Source organism: Moschus berezovskii, chromosome 7 (assembly GCF_049115385.1).
Source record: "Moschus berezovskii isolate FMDL1 chromosome 7, NW_MosBer_1.0, whole genome shotgun sequence".
Classification (NCBI taxonomy): domain Eukaryota; kingdom Metazoa; phylum Chordata; class Mammalia; order Artiodactyla; family Moschidae; genus Moschus; species Moschus berezovskii.
The window spans coordinates 72,874,125-72,891,731 of NC_142466.1; the positions used below are offsets into that span (position 1 = coordinate 72,874,125).

At 44.3% G+C, this 17,607-nt stretch overlaps 1 pseudogene; it reads left to right on the top strand.

Moving 5' to 3' along the window:
- Positions 1 to 597: 597 nt before the first annotated feature.
- LOC148777363 (spermatogenesis-associated protein 31E1-like) lies at positions 598 to 4,202 on the top strand (annotated as a pseudogene).
- The last annotated feature ends 13,405 nt before the right edge of the window (positions 4,203 to 17,607 follow it).

Consider the following 17,607-nt stretch of genomic DNA (forward strand, 5'->3'; position numbering starts at 1 on the left):
AAATCCAAATTTCATCTAATGTACCTTCACAACTACATTGGCCTAGCACTTGACTCAACCTGTAGCCCAGGATGAACCTCAAAATAAGACTCCAACCATGCCCCAGGTGCAAGTATCACCTCTTGGTCACATGGAGACATGCACCCACCCCCAACACTTAGCTCCAACCATACCTCACTTTCAGCCACCACCTCAAGTTCACATGGAGACTCAGGCTCAACCACTAACCTTGACTCCAGCCATGCAGCAGTTTCAAGCACCACCTCTGGCTCACATGGAGACACAGGCCTGATCCCAAACCTGGACTCCAGCCATGGCCCAGTTTCAACCAGCACCTTGGGCTCAAATGGAGACCCAGTTCAATTCCTATCCTTGACTCCAATCATGCAGCAGTATCAACCACCACCTCAAGCTCAAATGGAGATCCAGGTCCGACCTGAAATCTGGACTCTAGCCATGCTCCAGTTTCAACCAGCACCTTGGGCTACATGGAGATGCAGGCCTGACCCCTACCTGACTGCAACTATGTTTCAATGTCAATCACCACCTGAAGCACCCATGGAATCCCAGACCCAATCCCTATCCTTGGCTACAACCATGCCCCAGTTTCAACCACCGCCTTGGGCTCACATGAATACCCAGGTACGACCTCTACTCTTGACAATAACCATGGCTCAATGTCAACCACAACCACCTTGGCCTCTCATACAGACCCCAGCCCATCCCCTATCCTTGACTCTAACCATGACCCCATGTCAACCACCACCACCTCCTCAGGCTTACATGGAGATCCATGCCCAACCCAAACCCTTGACTCCAAACATGCACCAGTGTTAAGCACCATCTGAGGCACAGTTAAAGACCACTATCCATCAATCACCCTCTCTCCGAGTCTGAACATCTTCTCAACACCAGATTGGGTCCTGTGAAACATCTTGCCCTACAGTCTCAAATAAGTCACAATCTTTCATCTCAAATGCAATTGAAAACGTGGGATGTCACTTTTGGTGAAAGCAACTAGAAAAAGGAAGAACGTTGCCCTCTTTGGTTAAGAAATCTCAGCAAGTCTTTAGCCAGGTCACCCACAGCTCTGTCTCCATCCTTCCTGAAGATTTGGCCAGCCCTGAGGTTTGGGAGGAACTGGAGCATCAGTTTTCCTAAAGGTTCATGCAGCAACAGTTTGGCCTGCTCTGCAGAATTCAAGCATCTCAGAAACTGATGCAGCCTTAGGATAAATTCCCAAGGCCCTCTGCAGGTTTAGGCAAAATCAGCCGGGACACAGAGAAGATGAGGTCCAATTGCCCAGCATGAATCCCACCAGGGACAGACCTGCAATATGATGTAGGGCAGAGTGTGGGGAGGATCCTAAAAGATCTGTTCCTGATCTCCGCCAACCCTCCAGTGAATGATCCCAGAGCGAAACCTGAGTCAGAAAGAGAGTTGAGCCTCAGCAGGAAGCGTCCAGAAGTCTCAGGAGTCCTTATAGGGAGGAAGGCACAGCAGATCCATGAGAGTGAGATCCCTCTGAATGTGTACAGGCTGAGATTTGCTGACAGTCTTCTTTTAGACATTCTTGGAGAGACGCATGCTCCCATGGAGACAGAAAATCCACACTCCTCTCAGGATGGGAAAGCCTCCATGGACACCTGCCTTCAGTTTGTTGTCGTCAGTCCTGATATTCAGCAGGAGCTGGAAACACATATAGTAAAGTTGAGGGTGAGGACCTAGTCACCCTCAAGTGGGACCTACTCTTCAAGGTCCTCAAGTTCATACTTAGCTTGAAGTGGAAAAAGGCTCAAGTTTCTACCGTGAAGGCCACCTGTGGATCTGGGGACCCCTCAATAGGCCTATTAACCAAGGGCTTGGGAAAACCTCCTCAGCCCCAGGCAAGAGAGAAAGTAGTAACAAGAGGGGCAAATCCCTCCCTGGAGAGGCCCCGCCCCACTCCCTCACAGGGGAGTGAGGAAGCCCGGGGGCTCTGGGAGGACCCACACCTGGTGACGTCCATAAGCACTCAGAGGTCCCTCTGACTGGACAGAAAGCAAGCCACCTTTTCACACCGCCACATACAGTTTAGTGACCAGAATTTGGCACAGTGCATCTGTCGTGGGGGCTGACAAAGGCAACTTGGAGCCCAGTTCTAGTACAGCAATGAGCCACAGGAAGAAGTTGGGGACGAGCCTCCCCAGAATCTTATCATGACAGTAGTGAACCTCGACATATGTTCTGCATCTTCCAGGGAACAAGAACAAGAGCCTGTGAAAGGAGACCCTGCTGGAAAAGATACTTTGGAACCTAGTGTGTGGGTCAAATCCCTACACATTAATATAAATTTGAAGAGTCCACAATCTCCAAGGTCCGATAGAAACCCTTCATTGAATACAAAATTTTTTGCTCAAATCCAGAATATCTAAAATTTGAGGCAGAGTTTCAAAAGCTTGAGTTCCAAGGGTTCACATACCAGCAGAATCAGAATTGAACCTGGGCCAGCAGGGTGCTCCTTCAAGATTGTGAAACTGGTGTGCTCCTTCAAGATTGTTCCACAGATACACTTCTCAAAGACTGTCACTCAGATATGTTCCTTGCCGCTCTCAGGAATCTTTGTCTTGTTCCCAAACCTTGTCCAGAGGAGACAAATCCATGTCCAATTCCCAGACGCTCTATGATGTTACACTGAGTGGCGGGAGCAGACAGGGGCAGCAGGTAGCCCTGAGACAGGAGCCCAAATGTAAGAGCCAGAGCAAGAAGTGTGTCCCCACTGAAGGGAGAGAGGCATACAGGAGTCCCAAACTAGGACAGCATCAAAAAGGATTGGCAGAATGAATGGCTACCAGGTCCGAGCGATTAGTCACTCTGGCCAGAAAAAGGAATCAGCAGAGTCCCTAAGAAGCAAGTTTCAACAGTTAATCCTGAAGAAGGGACAAGTTCTTTCAGAAAGCCGCTTCAAAAAAAAAAAAAAGAGGATTAATCTCCTACAGTGGATTTCCCCAGTAAATACAAAGAATCAGAAAGGCCCCTGCAAAAAGGCAAACCTGAAACAGCCACAGCCCAGAGCCAAGAGGCAGTCAAAAGCAAATTGACCATGGACAGCAGGGCTATTTGAGGCTCAGACGCTCATGTTGGACAGATCCTAACAAAGAAGACGGTATTTCACCGTGGACCTCATGCTTTGGTGTTAAATTGGTACAAAGCAGAATTCCGGGACTCATTAGGTGTTCATTACTGCCACCGAAGTTTTCTCTCCGACCAAGAGCAAACAAGAGTTAGAAGAGATATAGCGCTTGATTACCAAGTTACCCCCATGGGCTATTATTCTCCAAAAAAGAGTAAGTGGACCAGTCCCAGGGACAGCAAGTGGTCCTTCTCACCCAGGGAGCCAGATCTTCTAACAGGCAGAGCCTGGCATCATGACTCAAGAGTGCAAGTATCCTAGGCTGTCCCCTCCAGAAATATGCCTCTTTTGGTCAATCAGAACATGCTTTTCACAGCATTCCTGATAGGTTATCTTGCAGAGACAATTTTTCTTTTCTCATATTAGCACGTCCTCTGCATGTTAATAGCTTCTTGTTACCAGAAATATTTTTGCTTCCTGGAATAAATGTTTTTTCTTTTGAATGCTGGTGGCCTCTGTCTGTGCCCTGCTGGGGGAAAGGCAGTGGATAATGGTCTACTCTTTCCATAAGCCTGCTTTGGCTTCCAGGTGGGATAGGGCCATGGAGGGAGGTTAACACCCCAGTGTGGATACTTACCTTCACCCCAATTCCTTCACTGTACCTTCAGTTACCATGATCTTAGCATTCAGAACACATCAAGGTGAACTAAACCTAAAGACCTCCCCCTTTTTTGGATCTGGCTCTGTCTTCTCCTGCTCTCTCTCTATCTGGAAATTGTGGGGCTGTAGGGGAGGGGTGTTCCCCTCAGGCTCAGAAAGTGTCAGAGACAAATTCACATATCAGAATAAGGAGGGGCGTTTGGGGGCAGTGCTGGTCCTGAGCGAGAGGTGGGAGAAACCTTGTCCTCATGTCATGTTGGGCTAGATGAAGCTGCCTTGGAAACCCATCCTCTCCCAGAAGAAGCTGGAATGAGATGTGCCAGGCCTGTCACCCTACCTCGTCTTTCTCATGCTCTGGAGCAGAGTTGAGGATGAGGACCACATACTCCCAGTTCTGAGGATGTGTGGTGGGGAGCATGGAGGCCCTTGAGGGCCAGTCCACCCCAGCCCAGAGCATCTACCTGCCCTGGGTGAATGAACAAGGGGCATGGCTGAATGTTCAATCACCTCATGGTCTGAGGGTGGGACTCTGTGCCCCTCGGGTGGGATTTGGGGAAGGAGGCAGGGGGCAGAGTGCCCATTGATGGCACAGAGACCAAGGAGCCCCTGGCATCCCACCACCATCTACAGGAATAGAGGAAAGAAGTTAGGGGCCCGGTGGCTCTTGGTGGCTCCACCCCAGAGTCTCCTCTCTACTCCAGCTCCAAGAGCTCAGACAGAGGCAGAACTCCTTGAGCTTCTCCACAGAAGGCCAGGCTGCCAGAGGCAGCAGAGCCTTCAAGAAGGGAAGCGTCACTTCTCCACAATGTAAATAATCAGATTTCACAGGACAGGGACCTTGGGACAGACTTGTGGTCTGTGATTTCTATCTACATGTGTGGCCCAAGGAGGCTCCCAAGGGACAGGTGGGGAACTCAACAGGCCCAGGGACTGTGCAGGGGTCATAGTAAGTCTCACCTGCTCTCACCCTCACTCATCCCAGAGCCTGGAGAAGGAAGAGACCAGCAGACAGGATGTGTCACCGAGCGGATGGGAAGTCACCTGTAGAGAATGAGGGTGTCGTCAGCTTTTCTCCCCGGGGCCCGTCCACACAGGAAAGTGGGCAGACAAAAGCAATCCCCTAGAACAATTTGGGGCTCTGTGTCACAGTCACTCCCATGGTGGAGAGACCTGCTCCTGGAAGGGCCCCTGATATAGGAGCCTGCAGGAATGGCCATGCCTCCATGCCTGTCAGGGCCCCCACATGTGGGATCAGGCCCAGGGTAGGGGCAGAGGGCACAGGCCTGCTTGTGCTGTGCTTTCTCCCGGAGACTAGTCCTGCCTATGCACCGCATCCCCCATGGTGGGCATAGCGGTGGGGGCCCAGCCAGGGTCTGCGGGGGGGGTGGGGTGGCGGCCTAGGTCATCGAGTGACCTCCAGAGTTCAGGAGAGGCGAGCACAGAGCATGGATCCTGAGCCTGCCTGCTGCCAGGTCCTCTCGGAGGCACCAAGAGGTGAGTGCTGATTTGGGGGAGCTGAAACTAAGGTGCCTGTCTGGAGAAATGACACAGAAGGGACACTGACAGAACAGCAAGAAACCAGACGTGGAAGAGTCCCTTGCCCTTCTCCTGCCGTGAAGTGCAGAAAGGACAGCAATGGAGGGCCCTCATGAAGAGTACCCACAGAGACCCACACTCACCCCAGACAGGGACCCCTGACAAACCCACAGTGTCCCCATACAGAAATCTCCTACACACCCACACTGACCTTGCACAGGGCCCTTCCAGAGACCCACACTCATCCCAGACAGGGACCTCCCACTGACTCACACTAACTCCACACAGGGATCTCCCACAGACTCACAGCGACCCTGCACAGGAACCCATGGACAGACCCACAATGACCCCACACAGGGATTCCACTAACCTCACTTGGGAATGTCCCACAAATCCACACTGACCCCACACAAAGCCCTCTGACAGACATGCATTTACCCACACTAACGATACACAGGACCCCCTCATATACCCACACAGAGTAATCTCACCCAGAGTCCTTTCAGATCATCATACAGAGACCCCCACATAGACCTCACAGGCATTCTTTAGGATCAGAGTGTACACCCTTTGATAGTTTCTTCATGGTGGATCTGATATCACTTAACAAACCATGTGCACTGCTGTTTGGAATGTAAATTGGTACAACCAATATTTAAAATAGTATGGAGATTCTTCAAAAAAAAAAAAATTAGAATACCATGTGATCCAGGAATACCACTTCTGGTCATGTAGCAAAAATTTAAAAAGACTGAAATAATTTCAGGTTATCTTTTCTGACCACAATAGGATGAAACAAGAAATCCTATCACAAGAGTAAGAAAACAGGAACATTGAGAAATATGTGGAAAGTAAACAGTACATTCTTTTCCCCCTTCTGGTTTTATTGAGGTATAATTGACATTGACCACTGCCTAATTTTAAGACATATAGCATAATGATTTGGCTTACATATATCATGAAATGATAACCACAAGAAGGTTAGTGAACATCATCTCCTATGGGTAAAAATAGAAAAGTGTTTCTGTTGTGATGAGAACTCTTAGGATTTATTTTCTTAACCCTCATATATAAAATAAACCAATTTTAATTATAATGCTGTATAACACTTTTTTTAAAAAAAAATTGAGTCAAAGACAAAATCAAAGGGAAAATGAAAAAGTATATTGAGACAAACTAAAATGAAACAACACACCAAGATTTATGGGATGAAGCAAAAGCAGTACTACAGGAGATGTTCATAGTGATAAATGCATACATTAGAAAGTAACAAAAATTTCAAATTAAATTTATGCTTCAAGGAACTATAGACAATGACTAATCTCACATTTAGCAGAAAGAATTAGAGAATAGAAAAATAATAGAAATATTAAAGTGTTTTTTTAAAATCATAAGCCAGATTAAAAGAGAGAAGACAAATCAATGAAATCAGAAATGAAAGAGGAGGCAATACAAATGATGCCTCAGAAATAAAAAAGAATCATTAGAGTCTATTATAAACCATTACGCCAACAAATTAGATAACCTCAAAGAAACAGATAAATTCCTAGAAACATACAACCTATCAAAACTGAACCAAGACAAAGTAGAAAGTTTGAACAGACCAATAACAAATAAAGAGATTGAATCAATAATATAAAAATATAGAAAATCCAGGACCATATGACCTCACCGGTGAATCTTCAGTTCAGTTCAGTCGCTCAGTCATGTCTGACTCTCCGTGACCCCAAGAATCACAGCACGCCAGGCCTCCCTGTCCATCACCAACTCCCGGAGTACACTCAAACTCATGTCCATCGAGGTGGTGATGCCATCCAGCCATCTCATTCTCTGTCATCCCCTTCTCCGCCCGCCCCCAACCTTTCCCAGCATCAGAGTCTTTTCCAGTGAGTCAACTCGTCGCATGAGGTGGCCAAAGTATTGCAGTTTCAGCTTTAGCATCAGTCCTTCCAATGAACACCCAGGATTGATCTCCTTTAGAATGGACTGGTTGGATCTCCTTGCGGTACAAGGGACTCTCAAGAGTCTTCTCCAACACCACAGTTCAAAAGCATCAATTCTTCGGCGATCAGCTTTCTTCACAGTCCAACTCTCACATCCATACATGACCACGGGAAAAACCATAGCCTTGACTAGACGGACCTTTGTTGGCAAAATAATGTCTCTGCTTTTTAATATACTATCAAGGTTGGTCATAACTTTCCTTCCAAGGAGTTCAGTTCAGTTCAGTCTCTCAGTTGTGTCCGACTCTCCGCGACCCCATCCAAGGAGTAAGCGTCTTTTAATTTCATGGCTGCAATCAGCATCTGCAGTGATTTTGGAGCCCCCAAAAATAAAGTCTGACACTGTTTCCACTGTTTTTCCATCTATCTGCCATGAAGTGATGGGACCAGATGCCATGATCTTTGTTTTCTGAAAGTTGAGCTTCAAGCCAACCTTTTCACTCTCCTCTTTCACTTTCATCAAGAGGCTTTTGAGTTCCTCTTTACTTTCTGCCATAAGGGTAGTGTCATCTGCATATCTGAGGTTATTGATATTTCTCCCAGCAATCTTGATTCCAGCTTGTGCTTCTTCCAGCCCAGCATTCCTCATTTTGTACTCTGCATATAAGTTAAATAAGCAAGGTGACAATATACAGCCTTGACGTACTCCTTTTCCTATTTGGAACCAGTCTGTTGTTCCATGTACAGTTCTGACTGTTGCTTCCTGACCTGCATACAGATTTCTCAAGAGGCAGGTCAGGTGGTCTGGTATTCCCATCTGTTTCAGAATTTTCCACAGTTTATTGTGATCCACACAGTCAAAGGCTTTGGCATAGTCAATGAAGCAGAAATAGATGTTTTTCTGGAACTCTCTTGCTTTCTCCATGATCCAGCAGATATTGGCGATTTGATCTCTGGTGCCTCTGCCTTTTCTAAAACCTGCTTGAACATCTGGGAGTTCACGGTTCACATATTGCTGAAGCTTGGCTTGGAGAATTTTGAGCATGACTTTACTAGCGTGTGAGATGAGTGCAATTGTGCGGTAGTTTGAGCAATCTTTGGCATTCCCTTTCTTTGGGATTGGAATGAAGACTGACCTTTCTTACCAAGCATTTAAAGAATACCAATCCTTTTCAAATGCATCCAAAAAAACTGGAGAGGAGGGAACACTTTCAAATTAAATTTAAAAGGCCAGCATTACCTTGATACGAAAGTCAGAAAAAGACATTACAGGAAGATTATAGGTCAATATCTGGAATGAGCACAGATTCAAAAATCCTCAACAAAATATTAGCAAAGCTAATTCAAGAATAAATTAAAAGGGTCATACCCCATGATTAATTCATGGGATGCAAGGATGATTCCAAATACACAAATCAATCAACATATTACATTAACAAAATGAAGGGGAAAAACTACATGATCATCTGAATAGATGCAGAAAAGCATTTGACAAAATTCATCATTCTTTCATGATAAAAACTCTCAGTAAATTGGGTATAGGAGGATTGTACCTCAACACAATAATGGCATATATGAAAAAAACCATAGCAAACATATTACTCAACTGTGAAAAACTGAAAGCTTTCGCTCTAATATCAGGAAAAAGGGAAAAATGTCCACACCCACCACCTTTATTCAACACAGCAGTGAAAGTCCTAAAAGAGGACTTAGGCAAGAAGAAGAAATAAAATGCATTAAAATCAGAAAGGAAGAAGTCAAATTAACTCCATTTGCAAATGACATGATCATATACAACAGTGACTACAGTAACAAAAACCATTAAAACTCATAAATTAATTTAGTAAAGTTTCAGGATATAAAATAAGCATATAGAAGTCATTATATAAAAGCAATGAACTACCCAAAAAAGATATTAAGAAAAATACACCATTCTTAATCAATATAATGAATAAAATGCTGTGCTTAGCTGCTCAGTCGTGTCTGACTCTTTGTGACCCCATTGAGTATAGCCCACCAGGCTCCTTTGTCCATGGGGATTCTCCAGGCAAGAGTGCTGGAGGTACATTATGCTATCTCTCCAGAATACAACTTCCTCACCTCTCTCCCAACATATAAATAGAAGGACACTATATAGGTATATCTATCCTCATCCTGAATATACAAATATATTAACCTACTACAATGCACATGTATAAAAACCCTAGCAGTCTCCAAAGAAATACACTTGAATACTTCTAACACTCCATACATTATGAACACTCATAATTCATGCACCTATGATGGACACATACAAATCAGTATACACAAGTAAGACACACAGAAATATCTCCAGGAAACCACTTATGAAATAACTTCCATATACCAAATGACCCCTGGCTAGTAGGCACCAGCTCATAAATCTACATATACTAACAAATAACCATATCACATATTTCTAATATATATAAATTAATTTGTCAACTCCCCTGTATAAACCTGGAACCTCACCTTCTCATCAGATACACACATACTCACTTCTCAAACTATATAAGCCTAACAGAAATCCAAAGCACTAGCAAATATTCCTCCAAATGGCCATGCTTCTTGAATACACACATAAATTCATTATACACAAAACTCTCCATAAGCCCCAAATATAACCATAATTACCCACTACACTACAAATATGCAAACATATAATTATATATACTCTTTGTTTCAAACACACTTAACACACTACCTGCATATGCTTACCCCACATTCCCAAATTCTCACACAGAATTAATTCTTTCATCTTGAAGAATATAGAATCATATAAACACTACCATAAACAACATCTACCAGCCCTATAAAATAGCCACAGACTTTCCCCCTACATAGAAAAATATACATAGACAACTCATAAAAATCCACACACACAAAACCCACAGACCCATACAACAAGCACTAGGCACAAATGATACCCTCAGTACACAAATGATCATCTGACATTCCTCAAGTACACAAAATAGACTGTTCAGTTCAGTCGCTCAGTCGTGTCCAACTCTTTGCGACCCCATGAATCACAGCACGCCAGGCCTCCCTGTCCATCACCAACTCCCAGAGTTCACTCAAACTCATGTCCATAGAGTTGGTGATGCCATCCAGCCATCTCATTCTCTGTCGTCCCCTTCTCCTCCCGCCCCCAACCTTTCCCAGCATCAGAGTCTTTTCCAATAGACTGTACACCCAAACTAATACACACCAGTACTTTTCCTAACATTGCCCTTGCACATATGAAAATCTACCATTCAGTTCAGTTCAGTTTAGTTCAGTCACACAGTCGTGTCCGACTCTCCGCGACCCCATGAATCACAGCACGCCAGGCCTCCCTGTCCATCACCAACTCCCGGAGTTCACTCAAACTCATGTCCACAGAGTCGGTGATGCCATCCAGCCGGTGATGCCATCCAGCCATCCCATCCTCTGTCATCCCCTTCTCCTCCTGCTCCCAATCCCTCCCAGCATCAGGGTATTTTCCAGTGAGTCAAGTCTTCACATGAGGTGGTCAAAGTATTGCAGTTTCAGCTTTAGCATCAGTCCTTCCAATGAACACCCAGGACTGATCTCCTTTAGAATGGACTGGTTGGATCTCCTTGCAGTCCAAGGGACTCTCAAGAGTCTTCTCCAACACCACAGTTCAAAAGCATCAATTCTTCAGCGATCAGCTTTCTTCACAGTCCAACTTTCACATCCATACATGACCACTGGATAAACCATAGCCTTGACTAGTTGGACCTTTGTTGGCAACATAGTGTCTCTGCTTTTTAATATGCTCTCTAGGTTGGTCATAACTTTCCTCCAAAGGAGTAAGCGTCTTTTAATTTCATGGTTGCAATCACCATCTGCAGTGATTTTGGAGCCCCCCAAAATAAAGTCTGACACTGCTTCCACTGTTTCTCCATCTATTTGGCATAAAGTGATGGGACCAGATGCCATGATCTTAGTTTTCTGAATGTTGAGCTTTAAGCCAACTTTTTCACTCTCCTCTTTCACTTTCATCAAGAGGCTCTTCAGTTCTTCTTCACTTTCTGCCATAAGGGTGGTGTCGTCTGCATATCTGAGGTTATTGATATTTCTCCTTGCAATCTTGATTCCAGCTTGTGCTTCTTCCAGCCCAGCATTCCTCATGATGTACTCTGCATATAAGTCATTAGCAGGGTGACAATATATAGCCTTGACGTACTCCTTTTCCTATTTGGAACCAGTCTGCTCTTCCATGTCCAATTAGAACTGTTGCTTCCTGACCTGCAAGGTTTCTCAAGAGACAGGTCAAGTGTTCTGGTATTCCCATCTCTTTCTGAATTTTCCACAGATTATTGTGATTCACACAGTCAAAGGCTTTGGCATAGTCAATAAAGCAGAAACCAATTTTTTTCTGGAACTCTCTTCCTTTTTCGTTGATGCAATGGATGTTGGCAATTTGATCTCTGGTTCCTTTGCCTTTTCTAAAACCAGCTTGAACATCTGGAAGTTCACGGTTCACGTATTGCTGAAGCCTGGCTTGGAGAATTTTGAGCATTACTTTACTAGCATGTGAGCAGAGTGCAATTGTGCAGTAGTTTGAACATTCTTTGCTCAATGGCTATTGGTAGATAAACTCTTGACGTTGTCTGAAGTCATACATCCATTTCATGGGTAGTGGATTTTTAAAACATAGAAAAACCAGGGCTCTAGGATATTTAGTCCCTTTAACACAAGGAAAGAGAAGATTTTCTGCTTTATTCTTCCTTACTTCTGCCTTAGCCTTACTAAAAGTCTAAACATTGAATGCTATATAATGGCTCTTCCAAATCAATTTCCTCCAAAGAGTCTAAAGGGTTTGTACATGTTTGCAATTGTGTTTTGTGTTGGACACAAGGTATACACTTCTGTCTATTGACTGCCTGTTCTCTTTCTCAAAAGATGAGTAACTGTTAATGGCTTAGCATGTTATACTTTCCTTGAATGTGTTGCCAGACTAAATGTCTATTTTGAGGTAACTGTAAATCTCATATAATCAGAGAAAGAACTTGCAGTAAAACTATTCCCAAATATTGCATAGGACACAGTTATACTAAAAATTAATTCATCGTTTCTGTGAAATTAAAAAATTAAGTTCAGTTAAGCATTTGCTTTTTTTATTTGCTAGTTCTGTCCACCCTGTACTTTCAGGTACTTTGAAATTTATGAGATGGTAGAAATTTTTTTTTCTAGGAATCTAGTCCAGGAACAGTAAAGCCATGATATCAGTACAAAGACAATCATTGGAAATACACTCAGATATATTGAAACATATATGCTACACACTCCAGTATTCTTGGGCTTCCCCTGTGGTTGAACTGGTAAAGAATCCATCCACCTGCAGTGTTGGAGATCTGGATTTGATCCCTGGGTTGGGAGGGTCCCCCGGAAAAGGGAAAGTCTACCCACTGCAGTATTCTGGCTTAGAGAATTCCATGGACTGTGTCCATGGGGTCACAAAGAGTCAGAAATGACTGAGTAACTCTTCCTTTCACTTTCACATGAATATTCAACCAGAAGAAAAACTGAAGACAGTTGTAATAATGAAAATAGATTGTATTCATTTTTAGTTGCAAATCACATCAATGGAAGGACTTTAATAAAACAGATAACCCTGGTTTCCTCTGGGAAGAGGATAGGGTTGACAGGAGAAAGAGGTGGGAGGTAGGCTTGTCACTGAAGGGTTGCTGCAGCGAGCCATGTGTTAGACTGGATTTTTTTAAAAAATAATTTTAATTGGAGGCTAATTACTTTACAGTATTGTAGTGGTTTTTGCCATACATTCCCATGAATCAGCCATGAGTGTACATGTGTCCCCCATCCTGAACGCTCCCCTCCCAACTCCCTCCCCATCCCTTCCCTCAGGGTTGTTCCAGTGTACAGTCCCTGAGTGCCCTGTCTCATGCATCGAGCCTGGACTGGTGAGCTAGTTCACATACGGTACTATACATGTTTCAATGCTATACTCTCAAATCATCCCACCCTCGCCTTCTCCCACAGAGTCCAAAAGTCTGTTCTTTACATCTGTGTCTCTTTTCCTGTCTCGCATATAGGGTCATTGTTACCATCTTTCTAAATTCCATATATATGCATTATTATACTGTATTGTTGTTTTTCTTTCTGACTTACTTCACTCTGTATAATAGGCTCCAGTTTCATCCACCTCATTAGAACTGATTCAAATGCAATCTTTTTAATAGCTGAGTAATATTCCATTGTGTATATGTACCACAGTTTTCTTATCCATTCATCTGCTGATGGACACCTAGGTTGCTTCCATGTCCTGGCTATTGTAAACAGTGCTGCGATGAACATTCCGGTACACGTGTCTCTTTCAATTCTGGTTTCCTTGGTGTGCATGTCCAGCAGTAGGATTGCTGGGTCATATGGCCATTCTATTTTCAGTTTTTTAAGGAACCTCCCAGATGTTCAAGCAGGTGTTAGAAAAGGCAGAGGCACCAGAGATCAAATTGCCAACATCCTCTGGATCATGGAAAATGCAAGAGAGTTCCAGAAAAACATCTATTTCTGCTCCGTTGACTATGCCAAAGCTTTTGACCCTGTGGATCACAATCAACTGTGGAAAATTCTGAAAGAGATGGGAATACCAGACCACCTGACCTGCCTCTTGAGAAACCTGTATGCAGGTCAGGAAGTAACAGTTAGAACTGTACATGGAACAACAGACTGGTTCCAAATAGGAAAAGGTGTACGTCAAGGCTGTATATTGTCACCCTGCTTATTTATGCAGAGTACATCATGAGGAATGCTGGGCTGGAAGAAGCACAAGCTGGAATTAAGATTGCTAGGAGAAATATCAATAACCTCAGATATGCAGATGACACCACCCTTATGGCAGAAAGTGAAGAGGAACTCAAAAGCCTCTTGATGAAAGTGAAAGAGGAGAGTGAAAAGGTTGGCTTGAAGCTCAACATTCAGAAAACTAAGATCATGGCATCTGGTCCCATCACTTCATGGGAAATAGATGGGGAAACAGTGGAAACAGTGTCAGACTTTATTTTTTGGGGCTCCAAAATCACTGTGGATGCTGATTGCAGCCATGAAATTAAAAGACACTTACTCTTTGGAAGGAAAGTTATGACCAACCTTGATAGTATATTAAAAAGCAGAGACATTACTTTGCCAACCAAGGTCCGTCTAGTCAAGGCTATGGTTTTTCCAGTGGTCATGTATGGATGTGAGAGTTGGACTGTGAAGAAAGCTGATCGCCGAAGAATTGATACTTTTGAACTGTGGTGTTGGAGAAGACTCTTGAGAGTCCCTTGGACTGCAAGGAGATCCAACCAGTCCATTCTAAAGGAGATCAATCCTGGGTGTTCATTGGAAGGACTGATGCTAAAGCTGAAACTGCAGTACTTTGGCCACCTCATGCGATGAGTTGACTCACTGGAAAAGACTCTGATGCTGGGAAAGGTTGGGGGCGGGAGGAGAAGGGGACGACAGAGAATGAGATGGCTGGATGGCATCACCGACTCGATGGACATGAGTTTGAGTGAACTCCGGGAGTTGGTGATGGACAGGGAGGCCTGGTGTGCTGTGATTCATGGGGTCGTGGAGAGTCGGACACGACTGAGCAACTGAACTGAACTGAACTCAACTCAACTCAACTGAAGGAATCTCCACACTGTTCTCCATAGTGGTTGTACTAGTTTACATTCCCACCAACAGTGTAAGAGGGTTCCCTTTTCTCTGAACACTCTCCAGCATTTATTGTTTTTAGACTTTTTGATAGCAGCCATTCTACTGGCATGAGATGGTACCTTCTGATTTGCATTTCTCTGATAGAGTGAGTTTGAGCATCTTTTCATGTGTTTGTTAGCCATCTGTATGTCTTCTTTGGAGAAATGTCTGTTTAGTTCTTTGGCCCATTTTTTGATTAGGTCGTTTACTTTTCTGGAGTTGAGCTGCATGAGCTGCTTGTATATTTTTGAGATTAATTATTTGTCAGTTACACTGAATTTGTGACCTCGGGAGGAGAGGATTTTGATCTGGGGTCAAAGACGAGGCTTGACTACTTGGAGCTCTTTGTGTAGTGAAGTTTTATTAAAGTATAATAGAGATAGGGAAAGGTTCTGACATAGACATCAGAAAGGGACAGAAAGAGTGCCCCCTTATTAGTTTTTAGCAAGGTGTTTTATGTATGTTAGAAAGCTATTTAATTAGATAAGAGAGACACCTCAAGGCTGAGGGAGTTTCACCAGGCCCCTCTCCCACAATATGCACTTTTGAGATAGGATGGCAAGAGGTGTGTCATCCCCTGGCCATAAAACAATTGACAGGAATACTGGTTTGTTGAGCCATTATCAACCCAAGGTTTAAGAAAAGAAAAAAGTTAGTCTTAGGAAAAACTATTTTGAAGAAAGTGAAGTGAAGTGGCTAGTTTTGTCTGGCTCTTTGTGACCCCATGGACTGCAGCCTACCAGGCTCCTCTGTCCATGGGATTTTCCAGGCAAGAGTACTGGATTGGGTTGCTATTTCCCTCTCCAAGAGATCTTCCTGACCCAGGGATCAAACCCAGGTCTCTTGCAGTATAGGCAGATGCTTTACCATGGAGCCACCAGGGAAGTCAGGTGAAGAAAGGCAAATTCCAAAGCAAATACATAGTTTTATTAACATAAAAGAAACTCATTGGTTAGCTCAAGTCAGAACCAGCTGTTGTCAACAGAGAATTAAAAAATAAAGCAAAACAAAAAACCTCTTAATTTCATGTAGAGAAGGGAAAAACATCTGCCACTTGTGATTTGTTTCCTCCTGCCGCTTGGGGACCTCTGGCCTTCCTGCCTGTTACTCTCTCATCACTGTTGTCGACTAAAAAAGATGTACAACTTGAGAGCTGTGAGTTAAGTTTTATTTGGGGCAAAATAAGGACTGCAGCCTGGGAGGCAGCATCTCACATAGCTCTGAGAGATGGCTCCAAAGAGGCAGTGGGGGAAAGACAATATATAAGGTTTTGGTGAAGGGGGAGTTCAATGCCATGAAGCACTCATTTTACAAAAGGCTTTTTGTTAGTCATGAGGATCTGATATCACCATGAAGGGATTTAGTGCTTCTCTAGATGAGGAGATTCAAGGATTGAGATCATAAAATCTGTTCCTGAAAACATCCAACTGTCTAAAGACCTGTCCCACCAGATTCCCTGGAGCACAGAGTGCCTCACTCCACCCTGAACTCCCTCAGGGGTTGTTGAAGGTCAACAGCATGGGATTCAATCTCCATAGAGGTAGATGGAAAATGCCTTTGTTGTTCAGTCACTGGCAATGCTCTTGGTAAGTGCCAATTTGTAGTTGACAGTGAAGACTAACTTTCCTGCCTGACTTCCCTGGCTTGGTGATGAACCTCTGGTATGGATCCGCAGGCAAGAATGCTCAGGGCCCTGGAGTCAGTGAGCTACTGAGACACCATGTGGTCCACACACATTCTCCAGAAGATCAGGGGAGCTCAGGCAGTTCAGCTGCACTAGTAGCCACTTCACTGGTCCTAAGGTCTTATTTTCCTCCCAATAGCAGTGGCTTCAGGCTGGCTGTGCCTTGGGGGCCAGGCCTTCCTACATCTTATTTCTGGAGTTAAGTGTTTCCCTGCCGCTCCTGGTTGTCCTTAGACCTCTAACCAGGGGATTCCAACACATACCATATCTGCATAACAGATGGGTCGAATATCAGCTCCAGCCCAGCCAGTTCCCCACTGTCTGAAACTGACTTAGTGCTCAGCATTATTATCTTGGTTTCAGTTCGGTTCAGATCAGCTCAGTCGCTCAGTCGTGTCCGAATCTTTGTGACCCCATGAATCATAGCACGTCAGGCCTCCCTGTCTATCACCAACTCCTGGAGTTCACTCAAACTCATGTCCATCGAGTCAGTGATGCCATCCAGCCATCTCATCCTCTGTCGTCCCCTTCTCCTCCTGCCCCCAATCCCTCCCAGCATCAGAGTCTTTTCCAGTGAGTCAACTAGTCGCATGAGGTGGCCAAAGCATTGGAGTTTCAACTTTAGCATCAGTCCTTCCAATGAACACTCAGGACTGATCTCCTTTAGAATGGACTGGTTGGATCTCCTTGCAGTCCAAGGGACTCTCAAGAGTCTTCTCCAGCACCACAGTTCAAAAGCATCAATTCTTCGGCGATCAGCTTTCTTCACAGTCCAACTCTCACATCCATACATGACCACGGGAAAAACCATAGCCTTGACTAGTTGGACCTTTGTTGGCAAAGCAATGTCTCTGCTTTTTAATATGCTATCTAGGTTGGTCATAACTTTCCTTCCAAGGAGTAAGTGTCTTTTAATTTCATGGCTGCAATCAGCATCCGCAGTGATT